The 26,091-nt window shown below is 38.9% G+C and overlaps 3 non-coding genes and 4 pseudogenes across 3 annotated transcripts; all 7 read right to left on the bottom strand.

The window, feature by feature from the left end:
• Positions 1-3,532: 3,532 nt before the first annotated feature.
• Positions 3,533-3,633, bottom strand: LOC112433611 (U2 spliceosomal RNA; annotated as a pseudogene).
• Positions 3,634-4,262: 629 nt separating this feature from the next.
• On the bottom strand, positions 4,263-4,345 carry trnal-uaa (transfer RNA leucine (anticodon UAA)). The gene has a single exon. It is a non-coding gene; the product is annotated as a tRNA-Leu (tRNA).
• Positions 4,346-5,194: 849 nt separating this feature from the next.
• On the bottom strand, positions 5,195-5,384 carry LOC112433343 (U2 spliceosomal RNA). Its single transcript, XR_003023478.2, has one exon. It is a non-coding gene; the product is annotated as a U2 spliceosomal RNA (small nuclear RNA).
• A 466-nt stretch (positions 5,385-5,850) lies between these two features.
• Positions 5,851-6,057, bottom strand: LOC112431984 (U2 spliceosomal RNA; annotated as a pseudogene).
• Positions 6,058-6,523: 466 nt separating this feature from the next.
• LOC112433853 (U2 spliceosomal RNA) lies at positions 6,524-6,734 on the bottom strand (annotated as a pseudogene).
• Positions 6,735-23,432: 16,698 nt separating this feature from the next.
• On the bottom strand, positions 23,433-23,631 carry LOC112433608 (U2 spliceosomal RNA). Its single transcript, XR_013093366.1, has one exon. It is a non-coding gene; the product is annotated as a U2 spliceosomal RNA (small nuclear RNA).
• An 873-nt stretch (positions 23,632-24,504) lies between these two features.
• Positions 24,505-24,654, bottom strand: LOC143412849 (U2 spliceosomal RNA; annotated as a pseudogene).
• Between the last annotated feature and the right edge of the window lie 1,437 nt (positions 24,655-26,091).

A 26,091-nucleotide genomic window follows, 5' to 3' on the forward strand; every position in this document is an offset into this window, starting at 1 on the left:
TGGCACAAAGTAAAATCACAGATATTATCTCTTCTACCCTCCCATGTCCCCAAATATTTATACATCGACTTCTCTTTATTTATCTTTGATCCAGTCGCTTTTTCATAAATATCTAAAATTTCTATCGCACCCTTTAAACTATCATCATCTGCCAGATATAATACTGTATCGTCCGCATACTGCGATATCTTTAAAACTTCCCCCCGCGGCATCGGAATCCCTTTTACTCTCTGGCTTTCCCTTATTGCGCAAGCCAAAGGTTCAACATACAGTACATAAAGAACAACAGATAATGGACATCCTTGCCTCAAACCCTTTGTTTGATACACTTTTTCTGTAAGGAATCCATTTACTTTTATTTTCAGACTTATGCCGTTGTATAAATTTTTTACCCATTTTTTAAATTTCTCTCCCAAGCCCATATACTGCATTACCCTCCACAAAAAATCATAATCTACCCTATCAAAGGCCTTTTGTTGATCTAGGCTCACACATAGTGCTGGCAAATTTCTATCTCTAACGTATGTGAGTATGTCTCTGTGTAGTTGCACGTTCCAAGACATTTGCCTCCCCCTGACCCCACACGTCTGATCCTTCTCCACTATTTGCATCATTACTCCCGCGAGTCTATTTGCCAATATCCTACTCAGGATCTTATAATCCACACATAGCATAGTTAACGGTCTATAATTATCAAGTTGTTGTGGGTTACCTTTCTTGAATAGAATAGAAACCACACCCATCTTCATACTCTCTGTCATCTCCTTTCCCTCCATGATTTCCTTAAAAACTCCCAACAAATGTATCCCCACCATTCCCCAAAAAGTTTCGTAAAATTCCTTTGTTAATCCATCTATCCCTGGCACTTTGTTTGCCTTCATTCCTTTTAATACTTTATATGCCTCCCCTATTGTAACTTCCCCTTCTAAACTGTCGCTTTCTTCTCCCGTTAATCTCTTTTTTATTTTCTTTAAGAAAAAATCCCCTTTTTCTCCCTCTAATTTTTCTTTTCTAAACAAGACCTCATAATACTCCTTCGCCGTTTTAAGCATATTTTCCTTCCCTTCTATCATTTTCCCATCCTTCTCTAATTTTATTATAACTCCCTTTTTTTCCTTACTTTTCATCTTTTTAAAGAAAAAGGCCGAACATTTCTCGTTCTCCTCATACTCCTCCTGCTTTATCTTATATGTTTCAGCCCTTGCCTTCCTTTCAAGTAGTTCTTCCTGCTTCAATCTTAAACTTTCCATTTTCTCGTCCATGTTTTTGTTGTTTCCTTTTTCATTTTGTAGTGTATAAGTATATTCTATTTCTTTTTGCAATATACGAAATTCCTCTTTCCTTACGCTGGACCTTTCCGTACAATAATCCACCGTGAACTTTTTTATTTTGTTTTTTACATCCTCCCACCAATCCAGTTTATTTATATATAAGCTTTCCATCTCCTCCCATAAAGGGAAGAGCTCTGCAAACCTTTCCTTATATTCTTTTTCCATAAGTACTTCGTTATTCAGTTTCCAGTATCCTTTTCCATAATCTATTCCTTCTATCTCCAAATCCACCACTATCATTTGATGATCTGTGAACAAAGCCGGTATTATTTTCCCTTGTTTTATTTTACACTTTTTCTCTATCAAAATGTAATCTAATCTACTTTCCATCCCTCTTGTGTTCTTCCATGTGTACCCCACTCTTTTCCCTTGTAGTGTGGCCATTACATCTATTAAACCGTATTTTTTTATAAAGGTCTTAAAAGGGAGCGAAGTTTTTATTTTCTCCAGTGAACAGTTGAAATCCCCTCCCACAAAAATATTTTTCCTTGTCATAAAACAAGTGTCCATTTTTGAAAGAAGTTCTCTTCTTAATTTGGGATCCACATATGCATACACATTTATTATACGGTTTTGTGTCCCACTTTTTTCCACATCTACAACCATAACCCTTCCCTGTATTAAAGTATAACTGTCCTTTATTCGTATACTTTTATTCCCACATAACACTCCTACCCCAGTCCCATGTACTCCCCCTATACTCCAGACCGATTCACCTCCTCTCCATTCCTTCGTAAAGAGGTCAACATCCCCCTCATCTTTTAAATGTACTTCCTGCAACAAGCAGACATCAAAATTATAATACAACAAAAATTCATAAACCATTTTTCTTTTCCGAGCATTCCTAAGTCCCCTTACATTTAATGTTATTATTCGAAAGTTTCCCATGTCTTAAACCATAAATCAAAAAAAAGGGGTCTCAAAAACAAAACCAAAACAAATCAAAACCATAGGAGTTTTATTTCAGTATCCCCATTTTTAACTCTTCATATTAACCTGCGCCAATAAGTTCTTAATAAAGGAATCTTCCGATTTTTCTTCGCTTTCAGCCTCTTCCCCCGTATCCCCATCACTAGTGAAGTCACTTAAGGGGGTATGCATGCATTCAGTCTGTGTACCCCTCAAAACATGTCCCTCCGTATTTTCCACCTGCTCGATCCGTTCCTCCCTATCCTCTTTATTTTTCGTTTTTGTCTCTTCTGGAGAAGCACCTGAGCTCAACTTTCTCCGCCTCTTTGCTGATTTTCTCCGCGGCTTCGCTACTACTGCCCACACCTGTCCGTCCTCTGCTTGTTTCTCTCTCTCGGCGTCCGATTCACGTAATGTTCCTTCCTCCTTATTCCTCTGCTCTACTCCGCCTTCCTTGCTCCCAGCTCTCTCCTCGTTAAGGTGATCTTCGGCAGCCGTTGACGCCTCCTGTGTTCTTTTTCCGATATCAGCTTCTGCATCCGATTTTCTGTAATGTTCATTTCCTGCCGCTTCAGAATATGACCTTGGCCTAGTACAGTCTCTTGCCATATGGGTCTCTGAATCGCACAAATGACATTTTCTAGGTTCCTTACAGTCTTTAGTTATGTGGCCTATCTTCCCGCAACTCCTGCACCTCATTTGTTCACACCTGTCCGCATTATGTCCGGTACTGCCACATTTTCTGCACGCTTGGGGCTGCCCAGCATACACTAGGAAACCCCTATCTGCTCCTATGGAGAATACCGCGGGTGGATGGCAATATCCGTCCTCGGTAGACGTATCCACATTTAATTTGACTCGGAATTGTCTTTTTCCGGTCCATAGTCCTAAGCCATCCTTTATTTTGCGCACTCCTGGTAGTACTGTGACGTACCTTCCTAAGAAGTACTTAATTGTCTCTTCCGAAACCCAAGGGTTATACATATGGATCGTTAAAATCCTATAATCATTTCTGTACAAAGGAGTTACCGTATATTTCTTTAGTTCTTCGTTTTCTTCTCCGTGAAATCTCCTTCTCACCTCCTCCGCACATTCTCCCGTGCAAAAGGTTACATCATAATGTTTACTTGCCGTACTCTGCTGGAGGCAGTAGATTTCCTCAGGCTTTATCTTTAAAGCCTCGTAAAGGATCCTTCGTCCGAAGTTAATTCTGTCATGAATCTCGTCCTCTTTCTCCATCAACTCGAATCTCAAAGTATTTCTTGTACCTTGCATCCATGTATTTCTCTCATGAAAGTTGGCCGACGCCGCCGCCATCCTGCATTGCTTCTCGCCTTGTAACTGATAAGAACAGATACTACACTTGATCTTAGCCAAAAGGCCGAGAAGCGATACCCACATATCGCACGACAGAAACGACTCATTCTGCTTACTGCAACTCTAACTCATGGTTACAATGAAGAACACAGTCGCCTTCTAACAAATGGTAGAGGACAGGTCGATGTTTTACTGACGTTTTACCTCCGAAACATCACAATATAACTATGGTCGGCATGTTTCAGTTTTTAAACGGCGCCACATATATGACGACACTTTAGTTTCTGAAACGCCGGTCAGCGCATGCCGGTTAATGAGATTCAAAATCACGTGGTCGCCTGCAGTCCAATCAGCGGTCGTTGAGACGGAGCGTCTTCAATTCATTTTTATAACTTTCTTGGCGTTATAATTGTTTTCATAATATGATAATTACATACTGTTAAATTTTTCTCCTCCCGGTAACTGTATTCCTGTTATGTCTGGGCTTTCCCTAATTGCACAAGCCAACGGTTCTACATATAACATGTACAGTAAGACTGAGAGGGGGCGACCTTGGCACAGACCTCTCATTTGTCTTTCATCCCAGCTTTTTTGGGGGTGACTGGGTGGGGGGATATTGCTCACAGCAAATTCCTAAAAACTCCTATTGATCATTGTTGCTCCCATAGATACATTTCAGTTTACCAGTCATGAGGCTCCAAATTATACCAGGAGTGGGGTTTGAACCCACGAGAGCATGCGCTCATTGGAGCTTAAGTCCAACGCCTTAACCACTCGGCCATCCTGATGCATATATATTGTGCATGCGTGTTCCTTTAGGAAACAGGAAGATTGCTAGGAGAAAGAAACGGATTAATCTTGTTTGTTAGGATCATAGCCATAAATGGAGGACTCTTATAAAGTCCATGGATTTTCATTCACACATATTACATGAGGTATCTACTCTTTACACACTAAGGATCCACACTACCAGGGCTACGGCACACAGCTGTTTTATAAATCATCAAAACCAATACTATCCTAAGATTTATTATATACAAAAATGATCTGTTCCCAAATGTTTTCATGTAATCCTGAAAACAGAAAAACAATCTTCTGCACTATTAACCATCCACAAATGGAAACAACAGACAATACAGGTGATTTTAGCTAAAAAGCCAAGAAAAAATTGTGTGGGTTTTTTTTTTTTTCAAACGATGTAATTTACAGCCACAGAGGACAGAAAGCTGCAGTATGTAGAGAAAGAGAAGAGTTAAACCTATAATCAACATGAGTCCTTGTAGATGGCAGCCTCCGGTTTTTAAAGACTTCTATTGGTCTCTAGTGGACAACAGAGGTAACTGCAGGATTGGAGCCAGAATAGTGTAACTGCAGTTCAAAACGACATATTTTTTTGATTTCCCATAGAAAGTGTGTGTCCAGCCACGTGTCAGTCCAAGTGGCAGGATTTAGTAATTCTGGTAATAGTTAAATGTAAGTCATTCACAAATATTAAGTCGCAACATTTCAGTCTGACTAACCTTGGAAGATTACACGAAGACAATGTCCAGATATGCAGACGCACGCATATATCTAGCGTATAAGAAATTTCTTTGCACAAACTGTTGAGTCAAATGACATTTGTTTTTCACAGCTTCAGGGGGTGCACCGTTCCTAGAAATACTGCAATACCAGGTCGATGCGTGGAGTGGACGGAGCAAGCCCCTATTCCATCTCCCTGCTCCAAAAATCAATTTAATATATGGTCCCCGGGTAGGGGACGTATCAGATATTAAACTGATAAGAACAGATTTTTTTTTTTTTTTAGCTAAAAAGCCAAGAAAAGATTGTGTGGTTTATTTTTTTTCAAACGATGTAATTTACAGCCACAGAGGACAGAAAGCTGCAGTATGTAGAGAAAGAGAAGAGTTAAACCTATAATCAACATGAGTCCTTGTAGATGGCAGCCTCCGGTTTTTAAAGACTTCTATTGGTCTCTAGTGGACAACAGAGGTAACTGCAGGATTGGAGCCAGAATAGTGTAACTGCAGTTCAAAACGACATATTTTTTTGATTTCCCATAGAAAGTGTGTGTCCAGCCACGTGTCAGTCCAAGTGGCAGGATTTAGTAATTCTGGTAATAGTTAAATGTAAGTCATTCACAAATATTAAGTCGCAACATTTCAGTCTGACTAACCTTGGAAGATTACACGAAGACAATGTCCAGATATGCAGACGCACGCATATATCTAGCGTATAAGAAATTTCTTTGCACAAACTGTTGAGTCAAATGACATTTGTTTTTCACAGCTTCAGGGGGTGCACCGTTCCTAGAAATACTGCAATACCAGGTCGATGCGTGGAGTGGACGGAGCAAGCCCCTATTCCATCTCCCTGCTCCAAAAATCAATTTAATATATGGTCCCCGGGTAGGGGACGTATCAGATATTAAACTGATAAGAACAGATTTTTTTTTTTTTTTTTTTTTTTTTTTTTTTTAGCTAAAAAGCCAAGAAAAGATTGTGTGGTTTATTTTTTTTCAAACGATGTAATTTACAGCCACAGAGGACAGAAAGCTGCAGTATGTAGAGAAAGAGAAGAGTTAAACCTATAATCAACATGAGTCCTTGTAGATGGCAGCCTCCGGTTTTTAAAGACTTCTATTGGTCTCTAGTGGACAACAGAGGTAACTGCAGGATTGGAGCCAGAATAGTGTAACTGCAGTTCAAAACGACATATTTTTTTGATTTCCCATAGAAAGTGTGTGTCCAGCCACGTGTCAGTCCAAGTGGCAGGATTTAGTAATTCTGGTAATAGTTAAATGTAAGTCATTCACAAATATTAAGTCGCAACATTTCAGTCTGACTAACCTTGGAAGATTACACGAAGACAATGTCCAGATATGCAGACGCACGCATATATCTAGCGTATAAGAAATTTCTTTGCACAAACTGTTGAGTCAAATGCCATTTGTTTTTCACAGCTTCAGGGGGTGCACCGTTCCTAGAAATACTGCAATACCAGGTCGATGCGTGGAGTGGACGGAGCAAGCCCCTATTCCATCTCCCTGCTCCAAAAATCAATTTAATATATGGTCCCCGGGTAGGGGACGTATCAGATATTAAACTGATAAGAACAGATTTTTTTTTTTTTTTTTTACTTCTTTTATTTTCTTTCCACAACAATTCAAAAAACTTTTTCCATTTCCATTACAAAGACATATTTACATTTCATTTCTTTCCCACATTCATTCATCGCAAACCAATCATTTTCATGTAACATATTCATATAACTTATTGCTTTTCATTGCTCCTTTTCCCTTTCTCCCTTCCTTACTCTCTACCTACCACCACTTTTTAGGTGCCTTCGCAGTAAAGAAAGAAGGGAAATCTTTCCATCTATCCTTGATCGTCTATTCCCCATTTTTGTAGTTCATGCCAGTATGTCTTTTCAAATTCCCTCTCTACAGCTTTAGTCGTACCTATTTCCCCCTCTTTATATCCTCCCGTTATACAACTCTGTCTTGCCTTCCACAATTTCATTTTTACAATTGTTAACAACATACAACGTATTTTGTATCTCTCTTTTTCTATGCTGTTAGCCCTGAAAAGGGTAATCTCTTCATAAGTCACCGTGCCCAAACCTTTATACTTCCCCTTTACCCTTTCCCATACCTTTTTTGCGTATTCGCATCCCCAAAGTACGTGTTCTATTGTTTCCTCTTCTACGCAGTTGTCCCTCGGACACTTTTTCTGTTTTCCCAAGTTATGTGCATACATGATGATCCTCACGGGTAACCTTTTGTGTAAATGCATCCAATTAAAATCCTTCAAAACATTTTTAAAGGTCTTATCCTGTGCACATTTCCACACTTCTGGACTCACCGGTACCTGGTTATAATTAGCTTTCCATACCATTTTCTTATATAAAAGTTTATGGTTTAGTACGGTATCCACCTCTTTACATTCAGCATGTTTCTTTCCCCATCCCAGCATCCTCTGAAAATATTTTGGTCTAGTTTCCGCCTTTGGTCCCTTATTTTCCCACCCTATCAAAAAACGGTATGGAATCGCTAACCAAAACCATAACAATATTTGACATTTATGGACATAGTTCTGTTTCAATAGCTTGCATACATTTGCATAAAACATTGTATCTAACTTCAAAGGGACATTTGGTACCCCTTTCCCACCATCTTCAATTTCTTGATACATTTGCGTTCTTTTGACATACTCATAACCCCCCCAAATAAATTTAAATATCGCTCTGGTTATTTGCGCTCTGTAGATCTGAGGCATCGAAAACACATAGGCCAGATGTAATAACTTCGGCACCACCTCACTCTTTATAATCAGAACCTTCCCCGTAATTGTTAATTTCCTTGCTTTCCAAAGGCCCAGCTTCTTTTCTACCGCACTTAACCTTTTTTTCCAATTGCTAAGCTCATCTCCTTCCTTATTTCCAAAGGTGATTCCTAAAATATTCATTGGGCCTTGGCACAAAGTAAAATCACAGATATTATCTCTTCTACCCTCCCATGTCCCCAAATATTTATACATCGACTTCTCTTTATTTATCTTTGATCCAGTCGCTTTTTCATAAATATCTAAAATTTCTATCGCACCCTTTAAACTATCATCATCTGCCAGATATAATACTGTATCGTCCGCATACTGCGATATCTTTAAAACTTCCCCCCGCGGCATCGGAATCCCTTTTACTCTCTGGCTTTCCCTTATTGCGCAAGCCAAAGGTTCAACATACAGTACATAAAGAACAACAGATAATGGACATCCTTGCCTCAAACCCTTTGTTTGATACACTTTTTCTGTAAGGAATCCATTTACTTTTATTTTCAGACTTATGCCGTTATATAAATTTTTTACCCATTTTTTAAATTTCTCTCCCAAGCCCATATACTGCATTACCCTCCACAAAAAATCATAATCTACCCTATCAAAGGCCTTTTGTTGATCTAGGCTCACACATAGTGCTGGCAAATTTCTATCTCTAACGTATGTGAGTATGTCTCTGTGTAGTTGCACGTTCCAAGACATTTGCCTCCCCCTGACCCCACACGTCTGATCCTTCTCCACTATTTGCATCATTACTCCCGCGAGTCTATTTGCCAATATCCTACTCAGGATCTTATAATCCACACATAGCATAGTTAACGGTCTATAATTATCAAGTTGTTGTGGGTTACCTTTCTTGAATAGAATAGAAACCACACCCGTCTTCATACTCTCTGTCATCTCCTTTCCCTCCATGATTTCCTTAAAAACTCCCAACAAATGTTTCCCCACCATTCCCCAAAAAGTTTCGTAAAATTCCTTTGTTAATCCATCTATCCCTGGCACTTTGTTTGCCTTCATTCCTTTTAATACTTTATATGCCTCCCCTATTGTAACTTCCCCTTCTAAACTGTCGCTTTCTTCTCCCGTTAATCTCTTTTTTATTTTCTTTAAGAAAAAATCCCCTTTTTCTCCCTCTAATTTTTCTTTTCTAAACAAGACCTCATAATACTCCTTCGCCGTTTTAAGCATATTTTCCTTCCCTTCTATCATTTTCCCATCCTTCTCTAATTTTATTATAACTCCCTTTTTTTCCTTACTTTTCATCTTTTTAAAGAAAAAGGCCGAACATTTCTCGTTCTCCTCATACTCCTCCTGCTTTATCTTATATGTTTCAGCCCTTGCCTTCCTTTCAAGTAGTTCTTCCTGCTTCAATCTTAAACTTTCCATTTTCTCGTCCATGTTTTTGTTGTTTCCTTTTTCATTTTGTAGTGTATAAGTATATTCTATTTCTTTTTGCAATATACGAAATTCCTCTTTCCTTACGCTGGACCTTTCCGTACAATAATCCACCGTAAACTTTTTTATTTTGTTTTTTACATCCTCCCACCAATCCAGTTTATTTATATATAAGCTTTCCATCTCCTCCCATAAAGGGAAGAGCTCTGCAAACCTTTCCTTATATTCTTTTTCCATAAGTACTTCGTTATTCAGTTTCCAGTATCCTTTTCCATAATCTATTCCTTCTATCTCCAAATCCACCACTATCATTTGATGATCTGTGAACAAAGCCGGTATTATTTTCCCTTGTTTTATTTTACACTTTTTCTCTATCAAGATGTAATCTAATCTACTTTCCATCCCTCTTGTGTTCTTCCATGTGTACCCCACTCTTTTCCCTTGTAGTGTGGCCATTACATCTATTAAACCGTATTTTTTTATAAAGGTCTTAAAAGGGAGCGAAGTTTTTATTTTCTCCAGTGAACAGTTGAAATCCCCTCCCACAAAAATATTTTTCCTTGTCATAAAACAAGTGTCCATTTTTGAAAGAAGTTCTCTTCTTAATTTGGGATCCACATATGCATACACATTTATTATACGGTTTTGTGTCCCACTTTTTTCCACATCTACAACCATAACCCTTCCCTGTATTAAAGTATAACTGTCCTTTATTCGTATACTTTTATTCCCACATAACACTCCTACCCCAGTCCCATGTACTCCCCCTATACTCCAGACCGATTCACCTCCTCTCCATTCCTTCGTAAAGAGGTCAACATCCCCCTCATCTTTTAAATGTACTTCCTGCAACAAGCAGACATCAAAATTATAATACAACAAAAATTCATAAACCATTTTTCTTTTCCGAGCATTCCTAAGTCCCCTTACATTTAATGTTATTATTCGAAAGTTTCCCATGTCTTAAAACATAAATCAAAAAAAAAAAAGGGTCTCAAAAACAAAACCAAAACAAATCAAAACCATAGGAGTTTTATTTCAGTATCCCCATTTTTAACTCTTCATATTAACCTGCGCCAATAAGTTCTTAATAAAGGAATCTTCCGATTTTTCTTCGCTTTCAGCCTCTTCCCCCGTATCCCCATCACTAGTGAAGTCACTTAAGGGGGTATGCATGCATTCAGTCTGTGTACCCCTCAAAACATGTCCCTCCGTATTTTCCACCTGCTCGATCCGTTCCTCCCTATCCTTATTATTTTCCGTTTTTGTCTCTTCTGGAGAAGCACCTGAGCTCACCTTTCTCCGCCTCTTTGCTGATTTTCTCCGCGGCTTCGCTACTACTGCCCACACCTGTCCGTCCTCTGCTTGTTTCTCTCTCTCGGCGTCCGATTCACGTAATGTTCCTTCCTCCTTATTCCTCTGCTCTACTCCGCCTTCCTTGCTCCCAGCTCTCTCCTCGTTAAGGTGATCTTCGGCAGCCGTTGACGCCTCCTGTGTTCTTTTTCCGATATCAGCTTCTGCATCCGATTTTCTGTAATGTTCATTTCCTGCCGCTTCAGAATATGACCTTGGCCTAGTACAGTCTCTTGCCATATGGGTCTCTGAATCGCACAAATGACATTTTCTAGGTTCCTTACAGTCTTTAGTTATGTGGCCTATCTTCCCGCAACTCCTGCACCTCATTTGTTCACACCTGTCCGCATTATGTCCGGTACTGCCACATTTTCTGCACGCTTGGGGCTGCCCAGCATACACTAGGAAACCCCTATCTGCTCCTATGGAGAATACCGCGGGTGGATGGCAATATCCGTCCTCGGTAGACGTATCCACATTTAATTTGACTCGGAATTGTCTTTTTCCGGTCCATAGTCCTAAGCCATCCTTTATTTTGCGCACTCCTGGTAGTACTGTGACGTACCTTCCTAAGAAGTACTTAATTGTCTCTTCCGAAACCCAAGGGTTATACATATGGATCGTTAAAATCCTATAATCATTTCTGTACAAAGGAGTTACCGTATATTTCTTTAGTTCTTCGTTTTCTTCTCCGTGAAATCTCCTTCTCACCTCCTCCGCACATTCTCCCGTGCAAAAGGTTACATCATAATGTTTACTTGCCGTACTCTGCTGGAGGCAGTAGATTTCCTCAGGCTTTATCTTTAAAGCCTCGTAAAGGATCCTTCGTCCGAAGTTAATTCTGTCATGAATCTCGTCCTCTTTCTCCATCAACTCGAATCTCAAAGTATTTCTTGTACCTTGCATCCATGTATTTCTCTCATGAAAATTGGCCGACGCCGCCGCCATCCTGCATTGCTTCTCGCCTTATCACTGATAAGAACAGATTTTTTTTTTTTCCTTTTTTATTTTTACTTACAACACCATCTTACATTTCCATTTGCTCAACATTCCATTAAATACTTTTCATATTTCACAAAAACATCTTTTACATCATTCATAATAATCCTTCCACCTGTCCTTAATCGTGTCTATTCCCCATCTTTGTAATTCATGCCGATATATCCCCTCAAATTCCCTCTCTATATCCTTTATTGTTCCCATCTCTTTCCATTCATACCCCCCCCCCCCCCCCCTTATATACCCCTGTCTTGCCCTCCATATCTTAAGTTTTGTAATTGATAACAACATACAACGTATTTTATTTTCCTCCTTCTTTTTATCCTTAGGCCTAAGATAAGTTATTTCCTCATATGTCAAAGCCTCTAGTCCCTTATACCTCCTCCTCATTCCAGCCCATACCTTTTTTGCATATTTGCACCCCCATAGGACGTGTTCAATCGTTTCTTCCTCTGTGCAATTATCCCTCGGACATTCTTTTAACTTCCCCAAATTATGTGCATACATCGTAGTCCTTACAGGTAATTTCCTATGTAGGTGCATCCAATTAAAATCTTTCAAAACATTCTTATAACTCTTATCCTGTGCGTATTCCCAAACTTCCGAACTCACTATCCCCTGGTTGTAGTTAGCATTCCTCGCCAGTTTTTTATACAGAAGTTTATGATTTTGTATTGTATCCACCTCCCTGCACTCTATATGTCTCTTTCCCCACTTAACCATCCTCTGAAAGTATTCTGGTCTTGTCTCTGCCTTCGGCCCCTGATTTTCCCACCCAATTAAAAACCGGTATGGAATAGCTAACCAGAACCATAACAATATCTGACATTTATGAATATATGGCTTCTTTAACAGCGTACACACATTTGCATAAAAAATCGTATCTAACTTTAACGGAATGTTCGGTACCCCTTTTCCCCCATCAGCAACCTCCTGATACATTTGTACTCTCTTTACGTACTCGTAACCTCCCCATATAAAGTTAAATATTCCCCTCATTATTTGTGCTCTAAATACTTGTGGCATCGGGAACACATAGCCTAGATACAATAATTTCGGCACCACCTCACTCTTTATCACTAACACCTTCCCAGTAATTGTAAGCTTCCTCATTTTCCATAGTCGTAATTTCCTTTCCACCTCTGCCATCTTCCCCTTCCAGTTCCAAATAGCATCGCCCTCCTTATTCCCAAAAGAAATTCCTAGAATGTCCATAGGACCTTCACACAAAGTATAATCACAAATATTTTCCCTTCTACCTTCCCACGTCCCCAAGTACTTATATTTTGTCTTTTCCTTATTTATTTTTGATCCTGTAACTTCTTCATATATTTTTAATATTTCCACAACTTCTCTTAAACTGTCGTCGTCCGCTAAATATAGTATAGTATCATCCGCATATTGAGATATTTTCAAACATTCCCCCCCCCGGCATCATTATCCCCCTCACTCTTTTATTCTCCCGAATCGCACAAGCCAATGGTTCAACATATAATACATAGAGTACCACCGATAACGGGCACCCTTGTCTCAACCCCCTCGCTTGATGAACTTTTTCCGTGAGGAACCCGTTCAATTTGATTTTTGAATATATCTCTTTATAAAGGATCCTCACCCACCTTATTAATTGTTTTCCCAAGCCCATCTTAGTCATTACCTCCCACAAAATTTCGTAATCTAGCCTATCAAATGCCTTTTGTTGGTCTAAACTTACACAGATTGCCGCCATTTTTCTATCCTTTACATATGCAAGTATGTCTCTATGTAATTGTATATTCCATGAAATTTGTCTCCCCTTCACCCCACACGTTTGATCACTTCCCACTATATCCGACATTACCCCTACCAATCTATTTGCAATTATCTTACTTAAAATCTTATAATCTACACATAACATAGTGAGAGGTCTATAATTATCAAGTAAATGAGGATTCCCTTTCTTAAATAATAACGAAATCACACCCGTCCTCATACTCTCCGCCATCTCTTCCCCCTCTAATATTTCTTTAAAGACCTCCAACAAATGTAACCCTATCACTCCCCAAAATACCTCATAAAATTCTTTCGTTAATCCATCTATTCCTGGTACCCTATTTACCTTCATTCCCTTTACCACCTTATATGCCTCTTCCATCGTTATTTCCCTTTCCAGAAACTCCCTATCTTCCTCTACTAATCTCCTCTTTAATGACCCCAAAAGAACATCTCTTTTTTCTGTCCCTACTTTTTCTTTTCTAAATAAATCCTCGTAATATTCTTTTACTACCCCCAACATGCTTTCCCTCCCTATAATCTCCTTCCCATCCTTTTCCAATTTCTCTATAACCCCCCTTTTATCCCTACTTTTCATCTTTTTAAAAAAATATGCGGAACACCTTTCATCTTCCTCATACTCTTTCTGTTTTAATTTATATGTTTCTGCTCTTGCCTTCCTCTCTAATAACTCTTCTTGCCTCACCTTTAAGTCTTCAATTTTCAAATCTACATTTTTTTCCTTCCCCTCCTTTTGTATAACATAAATATGTTCTATCTCTTTTTGTAACATATTAAATTCTTCTTTTCTACGTTTAGATCTATCTGTACAATATTCTATCGTAAATTTTTTTATCTTGCATTTTACATCCTCCCACCAATCCCCTTTTTTTCCATATAGTTCTTTTACTTTCACCCATAAAGGGAAGATCTCTAAAAATTTATCCCTATAATCTTTTTCCTTTAACACCTCATTATTTAATTTCCAATATCCCTTCCCGTATTCCATCCCTTCTATCTCCAAATCCACCTCTACCGCCTGGTGATCCGTGAGTAGAACCGGAATCGTTTTTCCCCCTTTAATTTTACACTTTTTATCTATCAAAATATAGTCCAACCTACTCTGTACCCCCCTTGTATTCCTCCATGTATACCCTACTTTTTTCCCCAGAAGTCTGCCCATAACATCCGTTAACCCGTATTGTCTTATAAATGTCTTTAATGGGAGGGAAAATTTTTCTTTTTCTAAAGATACATTAAAATCCCCTCCCACTATAATATTTTTCCTTGTAATAAAACAAGTGTCCATCGACAAAAGGAGTTCTCTTCTTTGTTTTGGATCCACATGTGCATACACATTTATTATCCGGCTTTGGACCCCGTTTTTTTCTACATCTACCACCATCACTCTTCCCTGTATCACCGTATAACTTTCTTTTATTTTTATACTTTTATTTCCACACAACACTCCCACCCCTGTCCCATATACTCCTCCTATACTCCATGCCGATTCACCCCCCCTCCACTGCTCCGAAAAAATAACAACATCCTTCTCGTCCTTCAAATGTACCTCCTGTAATAAACATACATCAAAATTATAAAACAACAGAAATTCATATACCATTTGTCTTTTTCTGGCATTTTTTAACCCCCTTACATTTAACGTAATTATTCGGAACCTCACCATTTTGTAGTAAAAAAAGGGGTATCTATACACCTAAGCAGAGGGCACTTAATAATTTTATAACAAAGAAACAAAAGAAAAAACAGATACCATCTCCTAGTTGTCTTTTTGATCTTCATATCCCCTGAAAAAAAGGAAAACTTTACAAAATTAGAGCCGAAAAAGAAAAAAAAAGAAAAACCTCTGTCGCCCATTTTCCCCTCCCTTATTAGTCCATGTTGACTTGCGCCAGCAAATTTTTTATAAATGAATCTTCCGATTTTTCTTCACTTTCTACTTCTTCTTCTTCAACGTCTCCATCACTCGTTAAATCACTCATTGGTGTGTGCATACATTCAGTCTGCGTCCCTCTCAACACATACGCTCCCATCTCCCCTCCCTCTTCCATCCGGTCTCCTTTACCTTCTTTCAAATTAGTCTCTCCTGGAGGGACTCCCGAGCTCACTTTCCTACGCCTTTTGGCCGACTTTCTTCGTGGCTTAGCTGCCACTTCCCATATTTGTCCTTCTTCGCACTGCTTCTCCCCATTTTTCTCCCCCATCTTATCGCCTTCTTCTTTTCCTTGTTCGGCCCCATCCTCTCCCCCCCCTTCTTCCTCATTAGTCTGATTCCTTTCTGCTGGTGGCGCCTCTTGTGCGCTTTCCCCAATATTTGTTCCTATATCCGTTTCTTCATACCGCTCTACCTCGGTCCCTGCTTTAGCTGCTTCCGAATATGATCTGGGCCTAGTGCAATCTCTTGCCATATGTGTATCTGAGCCACATAAGTGACACCTTCTAGGCTCTTTGCAGTCTCTTGTGATATGGCCATTTTTCCCGCAGCTCCTACACCTCACCTGCTCACAATTGTCTGCATTATGTCCCGTACTGCCGCATTTTCTGCATGCTTGTGGCTGTCCTGCATACACCAAAAAACCTCTGTCTGCTCCGATGGAAAACACTGCAGGCGGGTGGCAGTATCCATCTTCCGTTGTCATATCCATTTTAAGTTTTACCCGAAACTGTCTTTTTCCAGTCCATAGGCCTAGCCCGTCCTTTATTTTTCGTACCCCTGGGAGCACTGTAACGTACCGCCCCAGGAAGTACTTAATGGTCTCTTCTGTAACCCAGGGATTATACATGTGCACCGTTAAAATCCTATAATCGTTCCTGTATAACGGGGTTACCATATATTTTTTTAGTTCTTCATTTTCTTCTGTACCACATCTCTTTCTCACCTCCTCCGCGTACTCTCCCGTGCAAAAAGTCACGTCATAGTGCTTACTTGCCGTGCTTTGCTGGAGGCAGTAGATTTCCTCTGGTTGTACCTTCAATGCATCATAAAGAATCCTTCGTCCGAAATTAATTCTGTCATGGAAATCCTTTTCTTTATCCATTAGTTCGAATCTCAAGGTATTCCTCGTTCCATACGACCATGTATTCCTCTCCGAAAAATTGGCCGACGTCGCCGCCATCCTACATTGCTTCTCGCCTTGTAACTGATAAGAACAGATTTTTTTTTTTTTTTTTTTTTTTTCCTTTTTTATTTTTACTTACAACACCATCTTACATTTCCATTTGCTCAACATTCCATTAAATACTTTTCATATTTCACAAAAACATCTTTTACATCATTCATAATAATCCTTCCACCTGTCCTTAATCGTGTCTATTCCCCATCTTTGTAATTCATGCCGATATATCCCCTCAAATTCCCTCTCTATATCCTTTATTGTTCCCATCTCTTTCCATTCATACCCCCCCCCTTATATACCCCTGTCTTGCCCTCCATATCTTAAGTTTTGTAATTGATAACAACATACAACGTATTTTATTTTCCTCCTTCTTTTTATCCTTAGGCCTAAGATAAGTTATTTCCTCATATGTCAAAGCCTCTAGTCCCTTATACCTCCTCCTCATTCCAGCCCATACCTTTTTTGCATATTTGCACCCCCATAGGACGTGTTCAATCGTTTCTTCCTCTGTGCAATTATCCCTCGGACATTCTTTTAACTTCCCCAAATTATGTGCATACATCGTAGTCCTTACAGGTAATTTCCTATGTAGGTGCATCCAATTAAAATCTTTCAAAACATTCTTATAACTCTTATCCTGTGCGTATTCCCAAACTTCCGAACTCACTATCCCCTGGTTGTAGTTAGCATTCCTCGCCAGTTTTTTATACAGAAGTTTATGATTTTGTATTGTATCCACCTCCCTGCACTCTATATGTCTCTTTCCCCACTTAACCATCCTCTGAAAGTATTCTGGTCTTGTCTCTGCCTTCGGCCCCTGATTTTCCCACCCAATTAAAAACCGGTATGGAATAGCTAACCAGAACCATAACAATATCTGACATTTATGAATATATGGCTTCTTTAACAGCGTACACACATTTGCATAAAAAATCGTATCTAACTTTAACGGAATGTTCGGTACCCCTTTTCCCCCATCAGCAACCTCCTGATACATTTGTACTCTCTTTACGTACTCGTAACCTCCCCATATAAAGTTAAATATTCCCCTCATTATTTGTGCTCTAAATACTTGTGGCATCGGGAACACATAGCCTAGATACAATAATTTCGGCACCACCTCACTCTTTATCACTAACACCTTCCCAGTAATTGTAAGCTTCCTCATTTTCCATAGTCGTAATTTCCTTTCCACCTCTGCCATCTTCCCCTTCCAGTTCCAAATAGCATCGCCCTCCTTATTCCCAAAAGAAATTCCTAGAATGTCCATAGGACCTTCACACAAAGTATAATCACAAATATTTTCCCTTCTACCTTCCCACGTCCCCAAGTACTTATATTTTGTCTTTTCCTTATTTATTTTTGATCCTGTAACTTCTTCATATATTTTTAATATTTCCACAACTTCTCTTAAACTGTCGTCGTCCGCTAAATATAGTATAGTATCATCCGCATATTGAGATATTTTCAAACATTCCCCCCCCCGGCATCATTATCCCCCTCACTCTTTTATTCTCCCGAATTGCACAAGCCAATGGTTCAACATATAATACATAGAGTACCACCGATAACGGGCACCCTTGTCTCAACCCCCTCGCTTGATGAACTTTTTCCGTGAGGAACCCGTTCAATTTGATTTTTGAATATATCTCTTTATAAAGGATCCTCACCCACCTTATAAATTGTTTTCCCAAGCCCATCTTAGTCATTACCTCCCACAAAATTTCGTAATCTAGCCTATCAAATGCCTTTTGTTGGTCTAAACTTACACAGATTGCCGCCATTTTTCTATCCTTTACATATGCAAGTATGTCTCTATGTAATTGTATATTCCATGAAATTTGTCTCCCCTTCACCCCACACGTTTGATCACTTCCCACTATATCCGACATTACCCCTACCAATCTATTTGCAATTATCTTACTTAAAATCTTATAATCTACACATAACATAGTGAGAGGTCTATAATTATCAAGTAAATGAGGATTCCCTTTCTTAAATAATAACGAAATCACACCCGTCCTCATACTCTCCGCCATCTCTTCCCCCTCTAATATTTCTTTAAAGACCTCCAACAAATGTAACCCTATCACTCCCCAAAATACCTCATAAAATTCTTTCGTTAATCCATCTATTCCTGGTACGCTATTTACCTTCATTCCCTTTACCACCTTATATGCCTCTTCCATCGTTATTTCCCTTTCCAGAAACTCCCTATCTTCCTCTACTAATCTCCTTTTTAATGACCCCAAAAGAACATCTCTTTTTTCTGTCCCTACTTTTTCTTTTCTAAATAAATCCTCGTAATATTCTTTTACTACCCCCAACATGCTTTCCCTCCCTATAATCTCCTTCCCATCCTTTTCCAATTTCTCTATAACCCCCCTTTTATCCCTACTTTTCATCTTTTTAAAAAAATATGCAGAACACCTTTCATCTTCCTCATACTCTTTCTGTTTTAATTTATATGTTTCTGCTCTTGCCTTCCTCTCTAATAACTCTTCTTGCCTCACCTTTAAGTCTTCAATTTTCAAATCTACATTTTTTTCCTTCCCCTCCTTTTGTATAACATAAATATGTTCTATCTCTTTTTGTAACATATTAAATTCTTCTTTTCTACGTTTAGATCTATCTGTACAATATTCTATCGTAAATTTTTTTATCTTGCATTTTACATCCTCCCACCAATCCCCTTTTTTTCCATAAAGTTCTTTTACTTTCACCCATAAAGGGAAGATCTCTAAAAATTTATCCCTATAATCTTTTTCCTTTAACACCTCATTATTTAATTTCCAATATCCCTTCCCGTATTCCATCCCTTCTATCTCCAAATCCACCTCTACCGCCTGGTGGTCCGTGAGTAGAACCGGAATCGTTTTTCCCCCTTTAATTTTACACTTTTTATCTATCAAAATATAGTCCAACCTACTCTGTACCCCCCTTGTATTCCTCCATGTATACCCTACTTTTTTCCCCAGAAGTCTGCCCATAACATCCGTTAACCCGTATTGTCTTATAAATGTCTTTAATGGGAGGGAAAATTTTTCTTTTTCTAAAGATACATTAAAATCCCCTCCCACTATAATATTTTTCCTTGTAATAAAACAAGTGTCCATCGACAAAAGGAGTTCTCTTCTTTGTTTTGGATCCACATGTGCATACACATTTATTATCCGGCTTTGGACCCCGTTTTTTTCTACATCTACAACTGATAAGAACAGATTTTTTTTTTTTTTTCCTTTTTTATTTTTACTTACAACACCATCTTACATTTCCATTTGCTCAACATTCCATTAAATACTTTTCATATTTCAGAAAAACATCTTTTACATCATTCATAATAATCCTTCCACCTGTCCTTAATCGTGTCTATTCCCCATCTTTGTAATTCATGCCGATATATCCCCTCAAATTCCCTCTCTATATCCTTTATTGTTCCCATCTCTTTCCATTCATACCCCCCCCTTATATACCCCTGTCTTGCCCTCCATATCTTAAGTTTTGTAATTGATAACAACATACAACGTATTTTATTTTCCTCCTTCTTTTTATCCTTAGGCCTAAGATAAGTTATTTCCTCATATGTCAAAGCCTCTAGTCCCTTATACCTCCTCCTCATTCCAGCCCATACCTTTTTTGCATATTTGCACCCCCATAGGACGTGTTCAATCGTTTCTTCCTCTGTGCAATTATCCCTCGGACATTCTTTTAACTTCCCCAAATTATGTGCATACATCGTAGTCCTTACAGGTAATTTCCTATGTAGGTGCATCCAATTAAAATCTTTCAAAACATTCTTATAACTCTTATCCTGTGCGTATTCCCAAACTTCCGAACTCACTATCCCCTGGTTGTAGTTAGCATTCCTCGCCAGTTTTTTATACAGAAGTTTATGATTTTGTATTGTATCCACCTCCCTGCACTCTATATGTCTCTTTCCCCACTTAACCATCCTCTGAAAGTATTCTGGTCTTGTCTCTGCCTTCGGCCCCTGATTTTCCCACCCAATTAAAAACCGGTATGGAATAGCTAACCAGAACCATAACAATATCTGACATTTATGAATATATGGCTTCTTTAACAGCGTACACACATTTGCATAAAAAATCGTATCTAACTTTAACGGAATGTTCGGTACCCCTTTTCCCCCATCAGCAACCTCCTGATACATTTGTACTCTCTTTACGTACTCGTAACCTCCCCATATAAAGTTAAATATTCCCCTCATTATTTGTGCTCTAAATACTTGTGGCATCGGGAACACATAGCCTAGATACAATAATTTCGGCACCACCTCACTCTTTATCACTAACACCTTCCCAGTAATTGTAAGCTTCCTCATTTTCCATAGTCGTAATTTCCTTTCCACCTCTGCCATCTTCCCCTTCCAGTTCCAAATAGCATCGCCCTCCTTATTCCCAAAAGAAATTCCTAGAATGTCCATAGGACCTTCACACAAAGTATAATCACAAATATTTTCCCTTCTACCTTCCCACGTCCCCAAGTACTTATATTTTGTCTTTTCCTTATTTATTTTTGATCCTGTAACTTCTTCATATATTTTTAATATTTCCACAACTTCTCTTAAACTGTCGTCGTCCGCTAAATATAGTATGGTATCATCCGCATATTGAGATATTTTCAAACATTCCCCCCCCGGCATCATTATCCCCCTCACTCTTTTATTCTCCCGAATCGCACAAGCCAATGGTTCAACATATAATACATAGAGTACCACCGATAACGGGCACCCTTGTCTCAACCCCCTCGCTTGATGAACTTTTTCCGTGAGGAACCCGTTCAATTTGATTTTTGAATATATCTCTTTATAAAGGATCCTCACCCACCTTATAAATTGTTTTCCCAAGCCCATCTTAGTCATTACCTCCCACAAAATTTCGTAATCTAGCCTATCAAATGCCTTTTGTTGGTCTAAACTTACACAGATTGCCGCCATTTTTCTATCCTTTACATATGCAAGTATGTCTCTATGTAATTGTATATTCCATGAAATTTGTCTCCCCTTCACCCCACACGTTTGATCACTTCCCACTATATCCGACATTACCCCTACCAATCTATTTGCAATTATCTTACTTAAAATCTTATAATCTACACATAACATAGTGAGAGGTCTATAATTATCAAGTAAATGAGGATTCCCTTTCTTAAATAATAACGAAATCACACCCGTCCTCATACTCTCCGCCATCTCTTCCCCCTCTAATATTTCTTTAAAGACCTCCAACAAATGTAACCCTATCACTCCCCAAAATACCTCATAAAATTCTTTCGTTAATCCATCTATTCCTGGTACGCTATTTACCTTCATTCCCTTTACCACCTTATATGCCTCTTCCATCGTTATTTCCCTTTCCAGAAACTCCCTATCTTCCTCTACTAATCTCCTTTTTAATGACCCCAAAAGAACATCTCTTTTTTCTGTCCCTACTTTTTCTTTTCTAAATAAATCCTCGTAATATTCTTTTACTACCCCCAACATGCTTTCCCTCCCTATAATCTCCTTCCCATCCTTTTCCAATTTCTCTATAACCCCCCTTTTATCCCTACTTTTCATCTTTTTAAAAAAATATGCAGAACACCTTTCATCTTCCTCATACTCTTTCTGTTTTAATTTATATGTTTCTGCTCTTGCCTTCCTCTCTAATAACTCTTCTTGCCTCACCTTTAAGTCTTCAATTTTCAAATCTACATTTTTTTCCTTCCCCTCCTTTTGTATAACATAAATATGTTCTATCTCTTTTTGTAACATATTAAATTCTTCTTTTCTACGTTTAGATCTATCTGTACAATATTCTATCGTAAATTTTTTTATCTTGCATTTTACATCCTCCCACCAATCCCCTTTTTTTCCATAAAGTTCTTTTACTTTCACCCATAAAGGGAAGATCTCTAAAAATTTATCCCTATAATCTTTTTCCTTTAACACCTCATTATTTAATTTCCAATATCCCTTCCCGTATTCCATCCCTTCTATCTCCAAATCCACCTCTACCGCCTGGTGGTCCGTGAGTAGAACCGGAATCGTTTTTCCCCCTTTAATTTTACACTTTTTATCTATCAAAATATAGTCCAACCTACTCTGTACCCCCCTTGTATTCTTCCATGTATACCCTACTTTTTTCCCCAGAAGTCTGCCCATAACATCCGTTAACCCGTATTGTCTTATAAATGTCTTTAATGGGAGGGAAAATTTTTCTTTTTCTAAAGATACATTAAAATCCCCTCCCACTATAATATTTTTCCTTGTAATAAAACAAGTGTCCATCGACAAAAGGAGTTCTCTTCTTTGTTTTGGATCCACATGTGCATACACATTTATTATCCGGCTTTGGACCCCGTTTTTTTCTACATCTACAACTGATAAGAACAGATTTTTTTTTTTTTTTTTTTAGCTAAAAAGCCAAGAAAAGATTGTGTGGTTTATTTTTTTTCAAACGATGTAATTTACAGCCACAGAGGACAGAAAGCTGCAGTATGTAGAGAAAGAGAAGAGTTAAACCTATAATCAACATGAGTCCTTGTAGATGGCAGCCTCCGGTTTTTAAAGACTTCTATTGGTCTCTAGTGGACAACAGAGGTAACTGCAGGATTGGAGCCAGAATAGTGTAACTGCAGTTCAAAACGACATATTTTTTTGATTTCCCATAGAAAGTGTGTGTCCAGCCACGTGTCAGTCCAAGTGGCAGGATTTAGTAATTCTGGTAATAGTTAAATGTAAGTCATTCACAAATATTAAGTCGCAAGATTTCAGTCTGACTAACCTTGGAAGATTACACGAAGACAATGTCCAGATATGCAGACGCACGCATATATCTAGCGTATAAGAAATTTCTTTGCACAAACTGTTGAGTCAAATGACATTTGTTTTTCACAGCTTCAGGGGGTGCACCGTTCCTAGAAATACTGCAATACCAGGTCGATGCGTGGAGTGGACGGAGCAAGCCCCTATTCCATCTCCCTGCTCCAAAAATCAATTTAATATATGGTCCCCGGGTAGGGGACGTATCAGATATTAAACTGATAAGAACAGATTTTTTTCCTTCTTTTTATTTTCTTTCCCCAATCATTCAAAGACATTTTACCATTTCCTTTACAAAGACAAATTTACATTTCCATTTTTCCCCACATTCGTTCATACCAAACTGATTAACATTTTCATATGACATTTTCATTTGACGTGTAGCTTATCATTACTCCTTTTCCCTTCCTCCTTTCCTTACACTTTACCTACCACCACCTTTTGGGTACCTTCAGAGCAAAAAAAGGAGAGAAATCTTTCCATCTGTCCTTAATTGTGTCTGTTCCCCATTTTTGTAGTTCATGCCAATATATCTTTTCAAATTCCCTTTCTATAAACTTGATCGTCCCAATTTCCCCCTCTTTGTATCCCCCCGTTATACAACTCTGTCTTGCACTCCACAACTTAAGTTTAACAATTGATAACAACATGCAACGTATTTTATATCTCTCTTTTTCTGTACCTTTAGTCCCAAAGAAGGTGATCTCTTCATAAGTCACCGTCCCCAAACCTTTATACTTCCCCTTTACTCCTTCCCATACCTTTTTTGCGTATTCACATCCCCATAGTACATGTTCAATTGTTTCTTCTTTTACACAATTGTCCCTTGGACACTTTTTCTGTTTTCCCAAATTATGTGCGTGCATAGTAACCCTCACGGGTAGCCTTTTATGTAAATGCATCCAATTGAAATCCTTTATGACATTTTTAAAACTCTTATCCTGTGCGAGTTTCCACACCTCTGGACTCACCGGTACCTGATTTTGGTTAGCTTTCCGTACCATTTTCTTGTATAGAAGTTTATGGTTTAGTACTGTATCCACCTCTTTGCATTCCGGATGTTTCTTTCCCCATCCCACCATCCTCTGAAAATATTTTGGTCTAAACTCCGCCTTAGGTCCTTTATTTTCCCACCCTATCAAAAAAACGGTATGGTATCGCCAACCAAAACCATAGCAATATTTGACATTTATGCACATAAGTCTGTTTCAATAATGTACACACATTTGTATAAAACATTGTATCTAACTTCAACGGGACATTTGGTACACTTGATCTTAGCCAAAAGGCCGAGAAGCGATACCCACATATCGCACGACAGAAACGACTCATTCTGCTTACTGCAACTCTAACTCATGGTTACAATGAAGAACACAGTCGCCTTCTAACAAATGGTAGAGGACAGGTCGATGTTTTACTGACGTTTTACCTCCGAAACATCACAATATAACTATGGTCGGCATGTTTCAGTTTTTAAACGGCGCCACATATATGACGACACTTTAGTTTCTGAAACGCCGGTCAGCGCATGCCGGTTAATGAGATTCAAAATCACGTGGTCGCCTGCAGTCCAATCAGCGGTCGTTGAGACGGAGCGTCTTCAATTCATTTTTATAACTTTCTTGGCGTTATAATTGTTTTCATAATATGATAATTACATACTGTTAAATTTTTAATGTTTCTCCTCCCGGTAACTGTATTCCTGTTATGTCTGGGCTTTCCCTAATTGCACAAGCCAACGGTTCTACATATAACATGTAGCAGCCCTTGGCATCAAGAATGACAGAAGAGTCTCTAACGGGTGCAGCCATTTATTTCCTCACCACACACGGCTCATTCTCTGGACGTTGAGCACCGTGAAAACTCAGTCCGCTTGCCAAGGGTGCAAAACTCCGGTAAACACTTAAACACTTCGGCCCGTTTCTCATGGGGTGCTGCTAGCTTGCATGACACACATGTCTAGATGGACTTTGTACAACTTATTCCTGCCGCGACAGACTGCTCTATACGCGTTACGGGGCATGCCTCTGATCACATCTGTCCTTAGTGCGACTGCGCATACAGTTCCGACAACCCCCGCAAGGATGACTTATGGTACAGATCAGCGGTTCATTACACTCCCACCAATCATGCTATGATTTACAAACTAGCTAATCATACATGATTTGAACAACAACAAAATGAGACCACTTCAACCAATATACAGGTGTACAAACATCATAGAGCAGGTGCCACCTGGACTGTTACATTGTTTATGTCAGTATGTCAGTTCCTCTCAGATAATAACATGGTTGTTATTATTCTCTTTCAACAAGAACCACCAGTTTTTGAATAGGCCGCTCGATGATGGGGGGCTTGAAGGCACGGTCCTGTTTCTTGGTCTGACTTTGGACTCCTACTTGAACTTTGACCCGACAGACTAAACCATCATCGCCTTCGATAGTTTCAACGATACGCCCCAGTTGCCACTGACACCTTGGTAACATATCTTCCTTGATGATAACAATGTCATTCACTTTTAGATTACGGCGGGTTTTGTGCCACTTCTGTCTTGTGGAGACATTCATGAGGTATTCTCTTTTCCACCTACCCCAGAACTGCTCAGTTAAGTATTGTACTCTACGCCACCTCTTCGCTGCATACAAGTCTTCTCTCACAAATTTCCCAGGTGGTGGTAGACCAACTTTGGACTTCATCAGTATAAGATGGTTCGGAGTAAGAGGTTCAGGTGCCTTTGG

Source organism: Maylandia zebra, linkage group LG15 (genome assembly GCF_041146795.1).
Source record: "Maylandia zebra isolate NMK-2024a linkage group LG15, Mzebra_GT3a, whole genome shotgun sequence".
Classification (NCBI taxonomy): Eukaryota; Metazoa; Chordata; class Actinopteri; order Cichliformes; family Cichlidae; genus Maylandia; species Maylandia zebra.